Here is a 17,104-nt window from a genome sequence, read left to right as displayed (position 1 = left end):
CACTGACAGCCCGGGCATTCGCGACCACATATAACAACAATGGTTCTTTATCGACCGGAGCAGCAAGGACATGTGGCTCAGCTAACTGTTTCTTCAAGTCCTCAAACGCCGCATTAGCAGCATCACTCCAAACACAATTTTCTGTCTTTTTCATCATCTGATATAGAGGGATAGCTTTCTCTCCCAATAGGCTGATAAACCGGCTCAATGCTGCAATGCGACCCGCCAGACACTGAACATCGTTAATACACGCCGGTTTAGCTAGAGACGTAATAGCTTTGATCTTTTCCGGATTAGCTTCAATGCCCCTGTTAGACACCAGAAAACCCAAGAGCTTGCCTGCTGGTACACCAAAAACACACTTGGATGGATTAAGCATCATCTTATAAACCCGAAGATTATCAAAAGTTTCCTTCAAATCATCTATTAACGTCTCTTGTTTTTTGGACTTCACCACAATATCATCCACATAAGCATGAACATTGTGCCCAATCTGAGTATGAAGACAATTCTGCACACAACGCTGATAAGTCGCCTGGGCACTCTTGAGCCCAAAAGGCATAGATACATAGCAGAAGGCTCCAAAGGGAGTTATAAAAGTTGTCTTTTCCTGGTCCTTAACTGCCATTTTGATCTGATGATAACCAGAATATGCATCCAGAAAACTCAAACACTCACAACCCGCTGTAGCATCAATGATTTGATCAATACGAGGGAGAGCAAAGGGATCAGCTCAACAAGCCTTGTTCAAATCTGTGTAGTCCACACACATACGCCAAGTGCTGTTCTTTTTAAGTACAAGCACCGGGTTAGCTAACCACTCAGGGTGAAAAACCTCCACAATAAACCCTGCTGACAAGAGCCGGGCTACCTCCTCACCAATGGCCTTGCGCCTTTCTTCATTGAAGCAGCGGAGAAACTGCTTGACCGGTTTATATTTGGGATCGATATTAAGAGTGTGCTCAACGAGTTCCCTCGGTACACCTGGCATGTCAGAAGGTTTCCATGCAAAGATGTCCCAGTTCTCACGGATGAACTCGATGAGCGGGCTTTCCTATTTCGGATCCAGGTTAGTGCTGATGCTAAACTGCTTGGATGAATTGCCAGGAACAAAATCAACCAGCTTGGTCTCATCAGCCGATTTAAACTTCAAGGACGGATCATGCTCTGTAGTTGGATTTTTTTAAAGAAGTCATATCCGCCAGATCAACATTGTCCTTATAGAACTTCAACTCCTCTGTTACATAAACCGACTCAGCATAGGCCGCATCACCTTCTTCACATTCCAAAGCTATCTACGGCTCTCATGTACCGTGATGGTCCCCTTATGACCCGACATCTTGAGCTGCAGATAAACATAACAGGGCCTTGCCATGAACTTAGCATAAGCCGGCCGTCCAAACAGGGCATGATAAGGGCTCTTGATTTTGACCACTTCAAAAGTCAATGTCTCTGATCTTGAATCATGATCATCTCCAAAAGCAACCTCCAGAGCTATCTTGCCAACTGGATACGCCGATTTACCAGGCACCACACCATGGAAAACAGTGTTCGACGGTTTAAGATTCTTATCTGTCAACCCCATGCGACGGAAGGTTTCATAATAAATGATATTGATACTACTCCCTCCATCCATGAGCACCTTGGTGAACTTATACCCTCCAACCTGAGGCGCCACCACCAATGCCAGATGACCCGGATTATCAACCCGGGACAGATGATCCTCTCGACTCCACACAATGGGCTGTTCAGACTAGCATAAGTAACGGAAGCTTCTGATCGCGCCTGCACATGCTAGTAGTGAAGACATGATACTGCACACTATTCAATTGCTTCGGGTTGCTCTGATAACCCGATTGTTGCTGCTGTTGACTCCCCTGATGATGTTGCTGGTTATAACCACCCTGGTTGCCATGATTGCCTTGATTGCCTTCAGGTCCTGAGCCAGAACTGCCTCCACCATAACCCGGCCCTGAACCGCCGCCCGGTCCATGACCATCTTGAAAAAGGTTTGAGTTTTTGAACTCCCTCATAATAAAGCAATCCTTCCAGAGGTGCGTAGCTGGCCTTTCTCGCGTCCCGTGCCTTAGGCAAGGCTGATTTAACAGGTGCTCAAGATTGATACCTGGTCCTCCACTCCGCGGGGGCGGTTTACCCTTACGACGCTGACCATTATTCTGTGTGTTGGTGTTAGCCAAAAGATCCAAACTGTTATCCGCCTTGCACTTATCGTTGTTTCCATGGCCCGCCGGGTTATGCTGTTGCCCCTTGGTGTTGCCGCTCTTCTTTCCCTTCCCCGGCTTTTCATCATCAGACTCGGGGTCCTTGGTACTATCAGAGTCAGCATACTTAACCAGAGCTGCCATAAATTTCCCCATGTCACCGCAGTGACGCTTGAGCCGCCCTAACTTCAGCTTCAGAGGCATGAACCGGCAATTGCCTTCCAATGTTAAGACTGCTGTATCAGCGTTAATGCAGTCCAATGAATGCAGAATTGCTGAGACCCGACGCACCCAATGGGTTGTCGATTCACCTTCTTCTTGGACACAGGCGGCTAAGTCCACATTTGGCATGGGCTGCTTGCACGTATCTTTGAAATTCCGGATAAACCGGGCCTTTAACTCGGCGCATGACCCAATGGAGTTAGCTGGTAAACTTTTCAGCCAAGTATGAGCTGTTCCTTCCAACATCATGGTGAAGTATTTAGCACATGCCGCATCATCCACATCCAGCATCTCCATCGCCATTTCATAGCTCTCAACCCATGATTCAGGGGGTAAATCGGCAGTGTAATTGGGCACCTTACGAGGACCTTTGAAATCCTTGGGCAGCCGCATGTTGCGTAGAGCCGGGGTGAGACACGGAACCCCCAAAGAGCTGAAAGAAACACATGGTTCCACCAAAGTAGTTGGACGGACCGGAGTAAGCTGACAGGCCGCGTACGGCGCCGCTAACTCGGCTTCTCGACGTGCTCTACCATGATCCACCACTTCCCGAGCATTAGCACCACCGCCCGCCGGGTTATGCCCTCGAGGCGGGTTACAGTTCCACGCACTGCTTGACACAGCTGGTTCATCAATATGCCTGCTGTAACTCTGGCTCGGGCGGGGGGCGGAATGAATCCTCTCGTGGCTTGATACGTCTCCAACGTATCTACTTTTCCAAACACTTTTGCCCTTGTTTTGGACTCTAACTTGCATGATTTGAATGGAACTAACCCGGACTGACGCTGTTTTCAGCAGAACTACCATGGTGTTATTTATGTGTAGGAGCAAACGTTCTCGGAATGACCTGTGTCGGAGTAAATAGCCATGGGTAGCCTAGCCGGCTTCCCCTGGCCCTTCTGAAAAAATTACGAGCCCGTCCGGCTCTCAAGAATCCAAGACATGGGGCCGCCTTCCCCTTGCTGGCTGTCACCCAGGCCGGCTTTCGGAAGGCGGCCCGACTTTAGCCCTCATGAAGAAAGCCACGGGAGGGCCGACTTCGAGAAGTCGGCCGCGAGAAGGCCGACTCCAAGAAGCCGGCTCCCATAAAGCGGTCAAGACCGTACACTCAAAGTTTGCATCCACCTAGCGGCGATGTGACGGGGCGTGGCTACAGTGAAGCCTGCCACCCCCAAATCCCGGAGCACGATCGACACAGTGCGCCGTACGAGTGATCACGACCCGCCCGGCGCAACACTGTTGCCATGTTGACCCTGACGCCATCCACGATGGGCGGCCAGTATGGCCCACGGGCGGTGGGCCCCTTCGGGCAAAGAGACACCCGAAGGCGGCCACGCCTCCCCCAGTCGGCCTGAGACAGAGCCGGCTCCCCGCAGCCGGCTTGCCGCCTTCCTCGAAGGGGACGCCCCATTAAGGAGACAAGACGCGGTGAGGCTACAGCAATCGCCCGCTGGGCGGCGGTACTATAGCCACGCCTACCACGACGAAGCCCACGTCACCAAGATGGAGCAACAGTAACCAGCCGCTGACCAGGTCCTGGACAGTGGGGCCTGCCTGTCGACCGAGGAGCCGGCAGCTGGCGGGACCCACCAGTCGGCGGGCCCCAGCGGCCGGCGCAGAAGCCGGCGAGCGCAGTCACAGACGGCTGGGCCCCGCGCCCAGTCGGATTACCATTGTACCCCCCGGGGGGTAGGCCTATATAAACCCCCCGGGGCGCCCATGCAAAGGGTTCGACCCCAGCTAGTTTTAGATACCACACAAGGAGGAAGAGCAAGCTGACCGCGCCCTTCTTCCTCCTCCCACCAAACAACTCAAGGAGCATTGTGTAGTTACTTGTCCTTCTAGTGATCATGCGGAGACCCCGCAGAGCAGCAGTAGGGGTGTTATCTCCACGGAGAGCCCCGAAGCTGGGTAAGATCCGCCGGCGTGCATGTCTTCGCCTCATCTCATTTCCAGGCACTGGCGATGTCTTACTGGCTCCCACAATGATAAGCCATCCGTTGGCATATGTCGCACCTACCACCCGACATTTGGCGCCCACCGTGGGGCCAGGTGCACCGTCGTCCGGAGACCTGTTCTGGACGGGAACCCTCTTCCTCCCCAGCGAGCGTAGCCAGCCCGACACGCTCGATGGCGCTTGCCACGACGCGCTGCAAGGCGTCGCCAGCATCTGCGCGGCGAGCAGCCTCGCCGATCTCCTCGACGAGACCCTCATCTCCGATGAGCTCGCCTCTGATGCGAGCCCCGACCACCTCGCCAACCTCCTCGGCCAGCTCCATGTCTCCAGCGAGCCCGCTGTGGATCTAGAGTCGGTTGGCTCCACCGACCCGATGCCCGTCGACTCCGACACGGCCTCATTCGACACCTTCCCCACCAACGCCGCGATCTACAATGACCCGCTTCCTCGGACCGACGGCTGCGATACTGTCACCACCGAGGTGATGGTCATCGGCCACGGCGGCACGGCTGACGAGAGCACCCATGACGCCCCGCACGCGGCGGCCCACGACTTGTCCGTCCCCCTCCCGGCTGATGCCGACGACGAAGCACTGGAGGCACGCCGCCTCGCTCTCCTCGCAGAGGGCCGGAGGCTGGCTTCCGTGAGATGCCTTACTGAGGCCTACCAGCGCGAAGCTGACCGCGCCGCCTTCGGCACGCCGGCCCCGGGCCGGCCAAGCTGGGCCGGGGTGGTCAAGCAACACGGCGCTGCCATCGCCGACACGCTGGGAGTCGACCGCCCGGTCTATGCCACTCCACTCGAGAACTTGCGTGCCGCCCAGGCGGCCGTGGACGAGTTGGACGGCTTGGAGGCCGAAGAACTCCCCCACATGACCCGGCGCATCCAGCAGCTGATTGACGCGGCCGCACGGCGGCACGAAGCCGACGCCCGCGCGGGAAGCCCTCCCCCGCGCCGAGATCACGGCGCGACGTCCCGGACACCGACTACGAGCAAGGCCCGCGCGCGGCGCGGGAAAGAGCCGGCGGCCAGCCGAAGCCGGACCCGAATCTCCATCGAGCGAGACGCGGAAGGCCATCCCCGAGCCATGGAATGGCGGGGCAACCCACCTCCGCCTCGACCCCATGGAGAGAGATATCCCACTCCGCCGCCTGTGGCGCACCCGACTCTCAGCGGCCGACTAGGTCGCCGCGAAGGAGTCAGCAAGAACGACGCCCGCCATCGGATCGACCACCTGGCGCGATCCCTAGCGCTGGAAGAAGAAGACGATGTCGGCGCGCCTTGTTTCGGCCCCCGCATCCGCGATGAGCCTTTCCCCAAAGGGTTCTCGCTCCCAAGAGACACGCCCAAGTACAACGGCTCCGTGAAGCCGGAAGATTGGTTGATCGACTACTCCACGGCGGTCAGCATAGCCAACGGCAACCGGCGTGTTGCCGTGAAGTACGTGCCCCTCATGCTCCAAGGCACGGCGCGGACCTGGCTCAACAGCCTCAAGCCTCTCAGCATCAACAGCTGGCTATATTTCACTGAGGCTTTCATCCGCAACTTCACCAGCACCTACAAGCGGGCTCCCAAGCCCAGGCAGCTCTCCTTGTGCGTGCAGGGCCCAGCCGAGTCCACTCGCGACTACCTCACGCGTTGGGCCGAGCTCCGCAATTCTTGCGAGGGGGTGCACGAGGTGCAAGCCATAGAATACTTCACTGTCGGGTGCCGGGAAGGCACCCTCCTCAAGCACAAGCTTCTCTGCGACGAGCCGACTACCCTCGACGAGCTTCTGGACATAGCGGACAAATACGCCACCACCGACTCTTCGATGAAGACCGAGCTTCGGGTAGACGCGTCCGGGAAAGTACTCAACCCGGCGCCCAAGACGCCGGCAGGGGATTCCGGCCGACGCCCCCACCAAAACGACCACAAGCGCAAGGGTCCTGCGCCGCCTCCCGCCAGTCGGCAGGTGGCCACAGTCGAAGACGCGCCGCCTGAAGGGCGGCCCGCACCCAAGAAGCCCAAGGGCGGCCGGCCGGCTTGGCAGTCGGCTTTCTCCTACGAGCAAACTCTCGACGCCCCGTGCAAATTCCATAGCGGCGCGAAGCCGTCCAACCACACAACCCGGAAGTGCCACTGGCTCACCCGAATCTCTAAAGGCGAAGGGCTCGCGCCGCCTCCGCCTGCCGGCCCGCCGCCTCCGGCTCCGCCGCCTCCGGCCGCTCGGCCCGCAGTTGGAGCCGTGCACGACGAATTCCCCAACGAGCAAGCAACCTACATCGTCTTTACAAGCCAGCTCGAAGACCGGTGCGGCAAACGCCGAGAGCACCAGGAAGTCAGCGTGGTTGCTGCCAACCCCGCCGGGCACATGCATTGGTCAAAAAACCCATCAGCTAGAGCCGGGCCGACCACCCAGAGGTGATGCCGTCTCCCGGCTCTTATGCGTTGGTCCTGGAAGCCACCCTCGCAAAAGACAGACGCGCCGCCCGTTTCTCCCACGTGCTGATAGACGGCGGGAGCAGCATCAACATCCTATACCGTGACACCCTGGAGAAGCTAAATGTCAAGATGAAGCAACTCATGCCTACTCGGACAGTGTTCCATGGCATCATACCCGGCTTGTCCTGTGCCCCCATTGGCAAGATCAAGATTGATGTACTCTTTGGGGACAAGGATCATTTCCGCCGGGAAGCAATCTGGTTTGAAGTGGTGGACCTGGAGAGCCCCTACCATGCGTTGCTTGGCCGACCCGCCTTGGCCAGGTTCATGGCATTTCCCCACTATGCATACCTCAAGATGAAGATACCGAGTTCCAAGGGCGTCATCACCGTAGCCGGCGATTACAAGAAGTCTTCCGAGTGCGCTGCCGCCAGCAGCCGGCTGGCCGAGTCCCTTGTGATTGCCGAAGAGAAGAAGATGTTGGACCGGGTCGTGGCCATGGCCGGCAAGCAGCCGAACCTGTCCCCCGACCCCAAGGAGTATGATGCCCAAGGATCCTTCCAGCCGGCCAAAGAAACCAAGAAGATACCCCTTGACCCCGAGCACCCCGAGAGGTTTGCCGTCATCGGGGCAAGCCTGAACAGCAAATAGGAAGGCGAGCTCGTCGATTTCCTCCGTGAGAATCGGGACATCTTTGCATGGTCCCCCAAGGACATGCCGGGTGTTCCGAAGGAATTCGCCGAGCACAAACTACACGTCCGAGAAGACGCAAAACCAGCCAAGCAGCCCCTCCACCGACTATCAGAGGAAACGAGAAGGATTGTAGGGGAGGAGATAGCCCGGCTTCTGGCGGCCGGCTTCATTATGGAAGTCTTCTTTCCAGAGTGGCTTGCCAACCCGGTCCTCGTGCTAAAGAAGAACAACAAGTGGCGCATGTGTATAGACTACACAAGCCTCAACAAGGCCTGCCCTAAAGATCCCTTTGCCCTGCCGAGGATTGACCAAGTGATAGACTCCACGGCCGGATGCGAGCTGTTGAGTTTCTTGGATGCTTACTCAGGATATCACCAGATAAAGCTAGATCCGGCTGACCGCCTGAAGACCGCCTTCATCACGCCATTTGGAGCCTTCTGCTACCTGACTATGACATTCGGCTTAAGAAATGCCGGTGCCACTTTTCAGCGTTGCATGCAGAAGTGCCTCCTCAAGCAACTCGGCAGAAACGCTCACGTCTACGTAGACGACATTGTGGTGAAGACGGAGACGCGCGGCACCTTGCTGGAAGACCTCAAAGAAACATTTGAGAACCTACGCCGGTTCCAAATCAAGCTCAACCCCGAGAAATGCGTGTTCGGAGTGCCAGCCGGCCAGCTCCTAGGCTTCCTGGTCTCCGAACGTGGCATCGAATGCAACCCGGTGAAGATCAAGGCCATCGAGAGAATGGCGATCCCCACCAAGCTTCGAGACATCTAGAAGTTCACCGGATGCTTGGCCTCCTTGAACCGCTTCATCAGCTAGCTCGGAGAGAAAGCTCTCCCCCTCTACCGCCTCATGAAGAAGAGCACTCATTTCGAGTGGAATGACCAGGCCGACCAAGCTTTTCACGAGCTGAAGAAGATGCTGGCCACGCCGCCTGTCCTAGCGGCGCCGACTGAGAAAGAGCCCATGCTCCTTTACATTGCCGCAACCAGCCGGGTGGTCAGCACCGTCATCGTAGTCCAACGCCTAGAAGAAGGCCGAGCCCAGCCGGTCCAGAGGCCAGTGTACTACTTGAGCGAGGTGCTGTCCGCCTCAAAGCAGAACTACCCGCACTACCAGAAGATGTGTTACGGCGTGTACTTCACCGCCAAGAAGCTGAAGCCCTACTTTCAAGAGCATCCCGTCACGGTCGTATGCACCGCCCCGCTGGCCGAGATCATAGGCAGCCGGGATGCATCCGGCCGGGTGGCGAAATGGGCCATCGAGCTGGCCCCTTACACGATCTTCTACCAGCCCCGCACTGCCATCAAGTCCCAAGCACTGGCCGACTTCCTCGTCGACTGGGCCGAGACCCAGTACCTGCCGCCGGCTCCCGACTCCACCCATTGGCTCATGCACTTCGACGGGTCCAAGATGCGCACCGGCTTGGGAGCCGACATCGTCCTTACCTCTCCCAAAGGCGACAAGCTCAGATACACACTGCAGATTCACTTTGCCGCCTCCAACAATGTAGCCGAGTACGAGGCACTCATACACGGGCTCCGGCTTGCCAAGGAACTCGGCATCCGCCGGATCCTATGTTATGGTGACTCGGACTTGGTGGTTCAGTAATCATCCGGCGACTGGGACGCCAAGGACGCAAATATGGCAAGCTACCGCTTCCTGGTTCAGCAACTCAGCGGATACTTTGAAGGATGCGAGTTCCTCCATGTACCGCGAGCCGACAACGAGCCAGCCGATGCCCTGGCTCGAATAGGCTCCACTCGGCAAGCAATACCAACCGGCGTCGCTCTACAACGCCTCCTCAAGCCGTCCATCAAGCCGTCTCCAGAGTCTGATTCCATCTTCGTACCGCCTGACCCCGACGCGGCCGGGTCCGGCTCGAAGAACCAAGCAGGCGACCCAGGGACTTCAGTAGTCGGCCCGGGGACTTCGGTAGCCGGCTCAGGGACTGCCACACCCGGCTCGGGGACTGCACCAACACAACAGCTGACGGCCGACTCCAGCATTTCACCACCCAGCCCGCCCACCCTGATGGCAGTAGCCACATTGGCAATAGGAGAAGTCGCGGCTCCATCGTGGGCACAGTCCATGCTCAACTTCCTAGTAAACCAAGATCTGCCGGCTGACAAAACAGAGGCAAGACAAGTCCAACGCCGAGCCTGAGCATACACAATCATCAACAGAGAGCTCGTCAAGCGCAGTGTCACTGGAGTCCTCCAACGATGCGTCGAGCAAGAGAAGGGCATTGCAATCCTCAGAGACATCCACCAAGGAGAATGAGGCCACCATGCGGCTTCAAGATCACTCGTCGCCAAAGCTTTCCGCCATGGTTTCTTTTGGCCGACTGCTTTGGATGACGCCAAAGAATTAGTTAAAAATTGCAAAGGGTGCCAACTCTTCAGCTCCAAGCAACACATGCCGGCTTCGGCACTCAAGACCATTCCCCTCACCTGGCCCTTCGCCGTTTGGGGACTGGACATGGTGGGCCCATTCAAGACGGCGCGCGGCGGCATGACGCATTTGCTCGTCGCCGTGGACAAATTCACCAAGTGGATCGAGGCAAAGCCGATCAAGAAGCTGAATGGGCCAACTGCCGTGACATTCATCGCAGACATAACAACTCGGTACGGCGTGCCACACAGAATCATCACCGACAATGGCACGAATTTTGCCAAAGGAGCCTTGGCACGTTTCTGTGCAACGCAAGGTATCCGGCTGGACTTAGCGTCCGTAGCCCACCCGCAGTCAAACGGCCAGGTCGAGCGAGCCAACGGCCTCATCCTCTCCGGCATCAAGCCCCGACTGGTCGTACCACTGGAGCGTTCAGCCGGCTGTTGGCTCGACGAGCTGCCGGCTGTCCTCTGGAGTCTGCGCACTACCCCAAACAAGTCAACCGGCTTCACTCCTTTCTTCCTCGTGTACGGTGCCGAGGCGATCATCCCAACCGACATCGAGTTCGACTCGCCCCGGGTAACCATGTACACGGAGGCGGAGGCCAAGGAAGCACGAGAAGACGGCGTTGACCTGCTGGAAGAAGGCCGGCTGTTAGCCCTCAGCCGGTCTGCCATCTACCAGCAGGGTTTGCGCTGCTACCACAGTCGGAAGGTCAGACCAAGATCCTTCCAAGAGGGCGACCTTGTGCTCCGGCTGATCCAGCGAACAGCCAGCCAGCACAAGCTCTCGGCCCCTTGGGAGGGCCCCTTCGTCATCAGCAGAGCTTTAGGCAACGACTCCTACTACCTAATCGACGCACAGAAACCCAAGGCACGCAAGAGAGACGACTCCGGCAAGGAGTCGGAACGACCATGGAACGCCAACCTCCTTCGAAGGTTTTACAGTTGAAAGGCAGTATGTATCACGCTAACTTTTGTACTAAGTACGAGACAATAGGCCCCCCGAGGAGGGCTCGGGGACTGCCATCCTTTATCTATGAATGAAGAGTATCATGCTTATGACCTCGTCATTTCATTTACTTGTTCCATCTGGCACCGGGTTAGACTAGTCGGCCCGGGGACTGGCCGACTGGAGTTATATTAGAAGTCCTACCCGCGGTCAGACAAGTAGTGTGCCGACACCCAAGCTTAGCTCTTGCCAAAGTCACAGTTCGAAGAACCGGCTGTCCAGCTGGCAAGAGTCAAAAGCAGGAAAGGATGCCCACACGAAAAATGGCTAGGGACCAACGGACTAATATAACGACAGCCGGTTTGCCGCCTACCACCGACCGACTACCAGAGTAGCCGGCCAGCCGGTTTCCATTCACTTCACTTCAATCCAAGAAAGCTCGAGTACTTGCCTCCCGGCTCGTCGGTCGCTCCGCCGGCTTAACCGACCGACGACAGGTTAAGCCGGCGGAGCGACCGACGGTTGTGCCGGCTGAAGGAGTGGCCGGCTGGCGAACCTCGGCTTGATCACCGCCTCCCGCAGAGGGCGCGCTTCCGCGCGCCTCGTTGCTGGAGGCACGGTCAGCCTGAGGCCGGCCGGTTGTTCCACTAGCCGGCTCGACGTCTTCACCGTCCTCTTCTTCGTCATCTTCGCCCTCGTCGCTGGAGGCGATCTCCTCTGCCGAGTCCTCGCCCACCGCCGGGTTCAGCCCGAACCACTCCTCCGGCTGGGCAATGCCGTCATCGTTGATTTCAGGCACGAAAACGCTAATGTCGGTGCACTCGGCGATCGTCGAAGCACGCTGGGCGATAGCCGGCCACACCTCCTCCAGCTCTGCGTCGGCCTCCAGCCGCCAAGTGCGCAGCTGGTCCAGGTTCAGCCCTGGGTACCAGGCTCGGACGAACTCCAATGCCCGCCCGGCTCCAAGCCGGGCCGCCGACGCCTTCCAAGCTTCAAAGCGACTGACTGCAACCTCCAGCCAGTCGGCAGTCCGGCTCAGGGTGCGGGGGATCGTCTCGCTGGGCCAGAGGGCGGCCAACACCTGCGCTCCGGCACGTTGGAGCCGGCGAAGCATCCGGTGAGCCGGCCGCAGCCGCGCTTGGACCGCCAAGAGCTGCTCCTCAAGCGTCCGGCGCGATGTTGACCCCCGCCTGACGGCGCGCCTCGTGATGGGCCTCGATGGTTTGGGCGGCGAAGGCGGAGTAGCTGGGAAAGTAGTCTGCACAGAAAACAGGAAGCAGCACAAGTCAGAGCAAAAACCAGGCGGCCGGGGGCAGGAGAGGAGCGAGGAAGGCGGCTTACCGTCGATCAAGTCCTCGATGCGACCGAAGCCTTCATCCAGCGCTTGCCGGGTCTCAGCCCAGCCTGCCGCCTCGGTCTCAAACTCTGCCTTTAGGGCGGCTTCGCTATCCTACGCTTTCTTCAGGGCCGCCTTGTGGCTCTCCTCCTGGTCAGCCAGCTTCTTGGCCAGGCGGTCACGCTCCTGGACCAAGGCAGCGTACTCAGCATCCTTGGTGTGAAGGGCGGCCTGCGCTTCGCCGAGCTCCCTCCTCAAGTCGGCGTTGGCCCCTGAAAGCACGAAAGACAAAAGAAAAAACCAATAAGGAAAAAGTCATCAAGGAAGATCCGACCCGACTGCTCAGCAGTCGGCCCGAATCTCGGGGATACACCCAGTGGGTGCGCTGACACGCCCCCACAGGAGACAGACAAGATCAAGCACTTACTTCGGCTGTTGGCCAGGTCGTCGGTCTTCTGACCCAACTCCTGAGCCTGGGAGTTGAAGGGGGCAGCACGGGAGTTATGATATTCCTGGAAGATCAGATAGGAAGCAAGAATAAGGTAGTCGTCAAGGAAGATTCGACCCGACTGCTCAGCAATCGGCCCGAATCTCGGGGACTACACCCAGTGGGTGCGCTGACGCGCCCCCACAGAAGAAATCAAGAGACCAAAGCGCCCAAGAATGAAAGACTCACCCGAATGGCGGCCCGTGTCGAAAGGAACTCCTGGGTGTACTGCTGCAGCAGGGTGGCTTGAGCTTGAAGCCGGCTCCGGACCTCTTCGGCCGCCATGTTCAGCTCGCCAGTCCCCCCGCTGGGAGTCCACTCGGACGTGGCGGTGCTGGCCGCCTCCAGGGCCTCCGCCGACTGGCCGACGCGACTCCGGCGGAGCGGCACCTCCCCCTGCGCGCCGACACGTTACCGGCTGCACCTCGAGGCCGGCTCCAACCTCCGGCTCACCCCCGGCCGGCTCCTCTGGCGCCGCTGACGATTGGCCGCCTTGGCCCGCTCCGGTTGGCGCTGCCGGCGGTGCTCTCTCCGCGAAGACCACGAGGTCCTCCCTCCTCTCCATCAGCGGCGGGTCTTGGACGATTTCCTCCGCCAGGGGCAATGGGGTGTCAGGGGCCACGGCTCAGAGGGGAATGGCGAGCAACGGAGGCTGGTTACGCAAACCCTCTGCCTCCGTCTCCGTTGTCGCCGCCCCCGCTTGGGCCTTGGCTGCTGCATCGGCCTGCTCCTTCGCCGCCTGGGCGGTCGCCTGTTCCACCGCCTCCCGCTCCTCCCGCGCCTCACGGGCGTTCCGCTCCGTGGCCTCCCTGAGGTCGGCGCGGGGGTCCACGCGGCGGGAGCCCGAAGACCCTCCAGTCGGCCCAACTACGGAGCCGCCCGGACCCCGCTCAAGGGAAAGCGGCGCCCTGCCCAGCGAGCGGGGAAAGGTTAGAAAGAATGTTCAACAGAAGAGAACAATGAAAAGCATGCGTCCAAGAAATCGACGACTTACGCTGAGACCGCCTGAGGCTGCTTCACCGCCTTGCGGAAGCGGGCCGCTTTCGCGGCTGCCTCGTCTCGTTTGGTCACCATGGTGGAAGCTCTGGACTTCTTCGGCCGGCTGCTGAAGAGGATTGACGTGGCCCGGCGTTTCTGTGCGCCGCCGCTGGTAGCCGGCGCGGTGGACGAGCCCGCGCCTTGATGGTCGGGCGCCGGCTAGCAACGCGGGGCGACTTCGACTTCGACATCATCCGGCCAGTCCTCGAAGCCGGCAGTGAGCCCTGTGCCTCCGGGCTCGGTGTTGTCCCCCACGACGGCGTCTTCCATGGCGGCCGCTCCCAAATCTGGGTTGTCGATGTCGTCCACCGTGCGGTCGGGGACGTACTGGCGTTCTATCCCTGCTGCCCCGGTCGTCGGCGGAAGAAGGGGGTTCTGCTAAGAAGAACCGACTGATCAGAAGCCGGCCATCATGAAGCCGGCTACCAACAAAAAGAAGAAAGAGAGGAAAGCCTACCACGGGCGGAGGGTTGGCGCGAGAATACGGCGCCTTACCGTATCGCCAGTCCTCGGCGAGCTTGCAATTGGAGATATAGTTCACCATGTACGACACCTCCGCATGAGGCATCTCCCTGGTGCTCAGCCGGCTTGGGTCAAAGCGGCCGCTCATCTGACACATCATGTGGGGACGGCTTTGGAGAGGAAGTAGCCGGTGCTCCACGAAGGCGGCCACCAAGTCGGCCCCGGTCAGGCCTTCCGCCTGAATCATCACCCGAAGCCAGGAGACGGCTGCGTTACCGGCCTGAGACAGCGACCGGGACCGGAAACTCCATGAGGGTTGCCTCCCAGCCGGCGGGCCGGCTACGTAAGCCGGCAGGTTGACGTGGTCTCCTTGCTGGGCGACGTTCTTCACGTAGAAGTATGACTTTTGCCAGATCTTCACCGACTGGATCAGGGGGATGGACGGGAACGGGTTGTTCTCGCCCGACCGCCTCATGGCGATGTAGGCCCCGCAGGGGGCGGGCATGCCTGCGACGACGGTGCCGAGTTTGCTCTGGAAGAATTCCCTCCAGAGCTCCAGCGTGGGGAGCACCCCCAAGAAACCTTCGCAGAGAGAGACGAAGGCCGAGAGCAGCATCACCGCGTTGGGCGTGAGGTGATGCGGCGGAAGATTGTAGAACTCGAGGAAGGAGCGCAGGAACCCGCTCGCCGGAAGGCCGAAGCCGCGCAGGAAGTGCGAGCGGAAGACGACCCGCTCGCCCTCCTCCGGTGCCGGCGAGATCTCCGTCTCCGGCGCTAGGCAGACCCGCACGAGGTTGGCGTCGGGCAGGCGCCGAGTCTGGCGGAGGAACTCAACATGGTCCTCATGGACGTTGGAGCCGTCCCACGAGCTCAATAGCGGCATGGGAGCAAGACGATGTGGTGGCGCGGCGGCGCTGAGATGGGAGGCTGTGGCGGCAACGAGAGGAAGAAAGGAGGACGAGAAGGGGCGGAGCGAGAGAGAGCGTGCGAACCTCTGTCTCTCCCCCTCCTCCCCCTACTTATAGGCTCGCGTGGCGGAGCCGAGGAGGCGCGGCGTGGGGAAACGTGGGGATCGATCGTGCCCACTCCCCTATGTCCCGCGTTTATTGCGCCCTAACGGCGAAATAAAATCGCCACAGGAAGGCGAGCGGTCCACCTGGGCCATAGAAGATCAGCGCTCAGGGCGAGGCCTAGGAGTGGTGGGCCTGGGCCTGCGGCGGTGTCCCGTCGCGCGCGTGCACTGGCAGGGTCTCGTAGCCACGTGGCCCGCGGGAGGGCCCGCGGTCAGCACGCGGGTCGACGACTTTCCCACCTGCAAGACGCAGGGCTCCTCGAAATCGGCATACACCAGCAAAGCCGGCTCTTCAGGGTAGGAAGCTGACCAAGCTTCTCGTCCCTTTGTCCGCCTCGAAGCTCGATCAGCTTCGGGGACTACTGTCGGAGTAAATAGCCATGGGTAGCCTAGCCGGCTTCCCCTTGCCCTTCTGAAAAAATTACGAGCCCGTCTGGCTCTCAAGAATCCAAGACATGGGGCCGCCTTCCCCTTGCTGGCTGTCACCTAGGCCGGCTTTCGGAAGGCGGCCCGACTTTAGCCCTCATGAAGAAAGCCACGGGAGGGCCGACTTCGAGAAGCCGGCCGCGAGAAGGCCGACTCCAAGAAGCCGGCTCCCATAAAGCGGTCGAGACCGTACCCTCAAAGTTTGCATCCATCTAGCGGCGATGTGACGGGGCGTGGCTACAGTGAAGCCTGCCACCCCCAAATCCCGGAGCACGATCGACACAGTGCGCCGTACGTGTGACCATGACCCGCCCGGCGCAACACTGTTGCCATGTTGACCCGCCCGAGACAGAGCCGGCTCCCCGCAGCCGGCTTGCCGCCTTCCTCGAAGGGGACGCCCCATTAAGGAGACAAGACACGGTGAGGCTACAGCAATCGCCCGTTGGGCGGCGGTACTATAGCCACGCCTACCACGACGAAGCCCACGTCACCATGATGGAGCAACAGTAACCAGCCGCCGACCAGGTCCTGGACAGTGGGGCCTGCCTGTCGACCGAGGAGCCGGCAGCCGGCGGGACCCACCAGTCGGCGGGCCCCAACGGCCGGCGTAGAAGTTGGCGAGCGCAGTCACAAACGGCTGGGCCCCGCGCCCAGTCGGATTACCATTGTACCCCCGGGGGTAGGCCTATATAAACCCCCCGGGGCGCCCATGCAAAGGGTTCGACCCCCAGCTAGTTTTAGATACCACACAAGGAGGAAGAGCAAGCCGACCGCGCCCTTCTTGCTCCTCCCACCAAACAGCTCAAGGAGCATTGTGTAGTTACTTGTCCTTCTAGTGATCATGCGGAGACCCCGTAGAGTAGCAGTAGGGGTGTTATCTCCACGGAGAGCCCCAAAGCTGGGTAAGATCCGCCGGCGTGCATGTCTTCGCCTCATCCCGTTTCTAGGCACCGGCGATGTCTTACTGGCTCCCACAATGATAAGCCATCCGTTGGCATATGTCGCACCTACCACCCGACAACATGGAACTTCACGGAGACACTCTTTAGAAAATAAGAAAAATACCCGCCAAAGATGAAGGCCAGGGGGCCCACCACCTTGCCACGAGGGTGGGGGGCGCGCCCCCCTACCTCGTGGGCCCCCTGTTGCCTCTCCGACTCCAACTCCACCTCCATATATTGAGTTCTGGGGAGAAAAAAATCAGAGAGAAGAAATTATCGCGTTTTACGATACGGAGCCGCCGCCAAGCCCTAAAACCTCTCGGGAGGGCTGATCTGGAGTCCGTTCGGGGCTTCGGAGAGGGGAATCCGTCGCCATCGTCATCATCAACCATCCTCCATCACCAATTTCATGATGCTCACCGCCGTGCGTGAGTAATTCCATCGTAGGCTTGCTAGACGGTGATGGGTTGGAT

This window comes from Triticum urartu, chromosome 6A, assembly GCF_056163025.1.
Source record: "Triticum urartu cultivar PI428250 chromosome 6A, HENAU_Tu73, whole genome shotgun sequence".
Classification (NCBI taxonomy): domain Eukaryota; kingdom Viridiplantae; phylum Streptophyta; class Magnoliopsida; order Poales; family Poaceae; genus Triticum; species Triticum urartu.
This window is presented reverse-complemented; position numbering follows the sequence as displayed.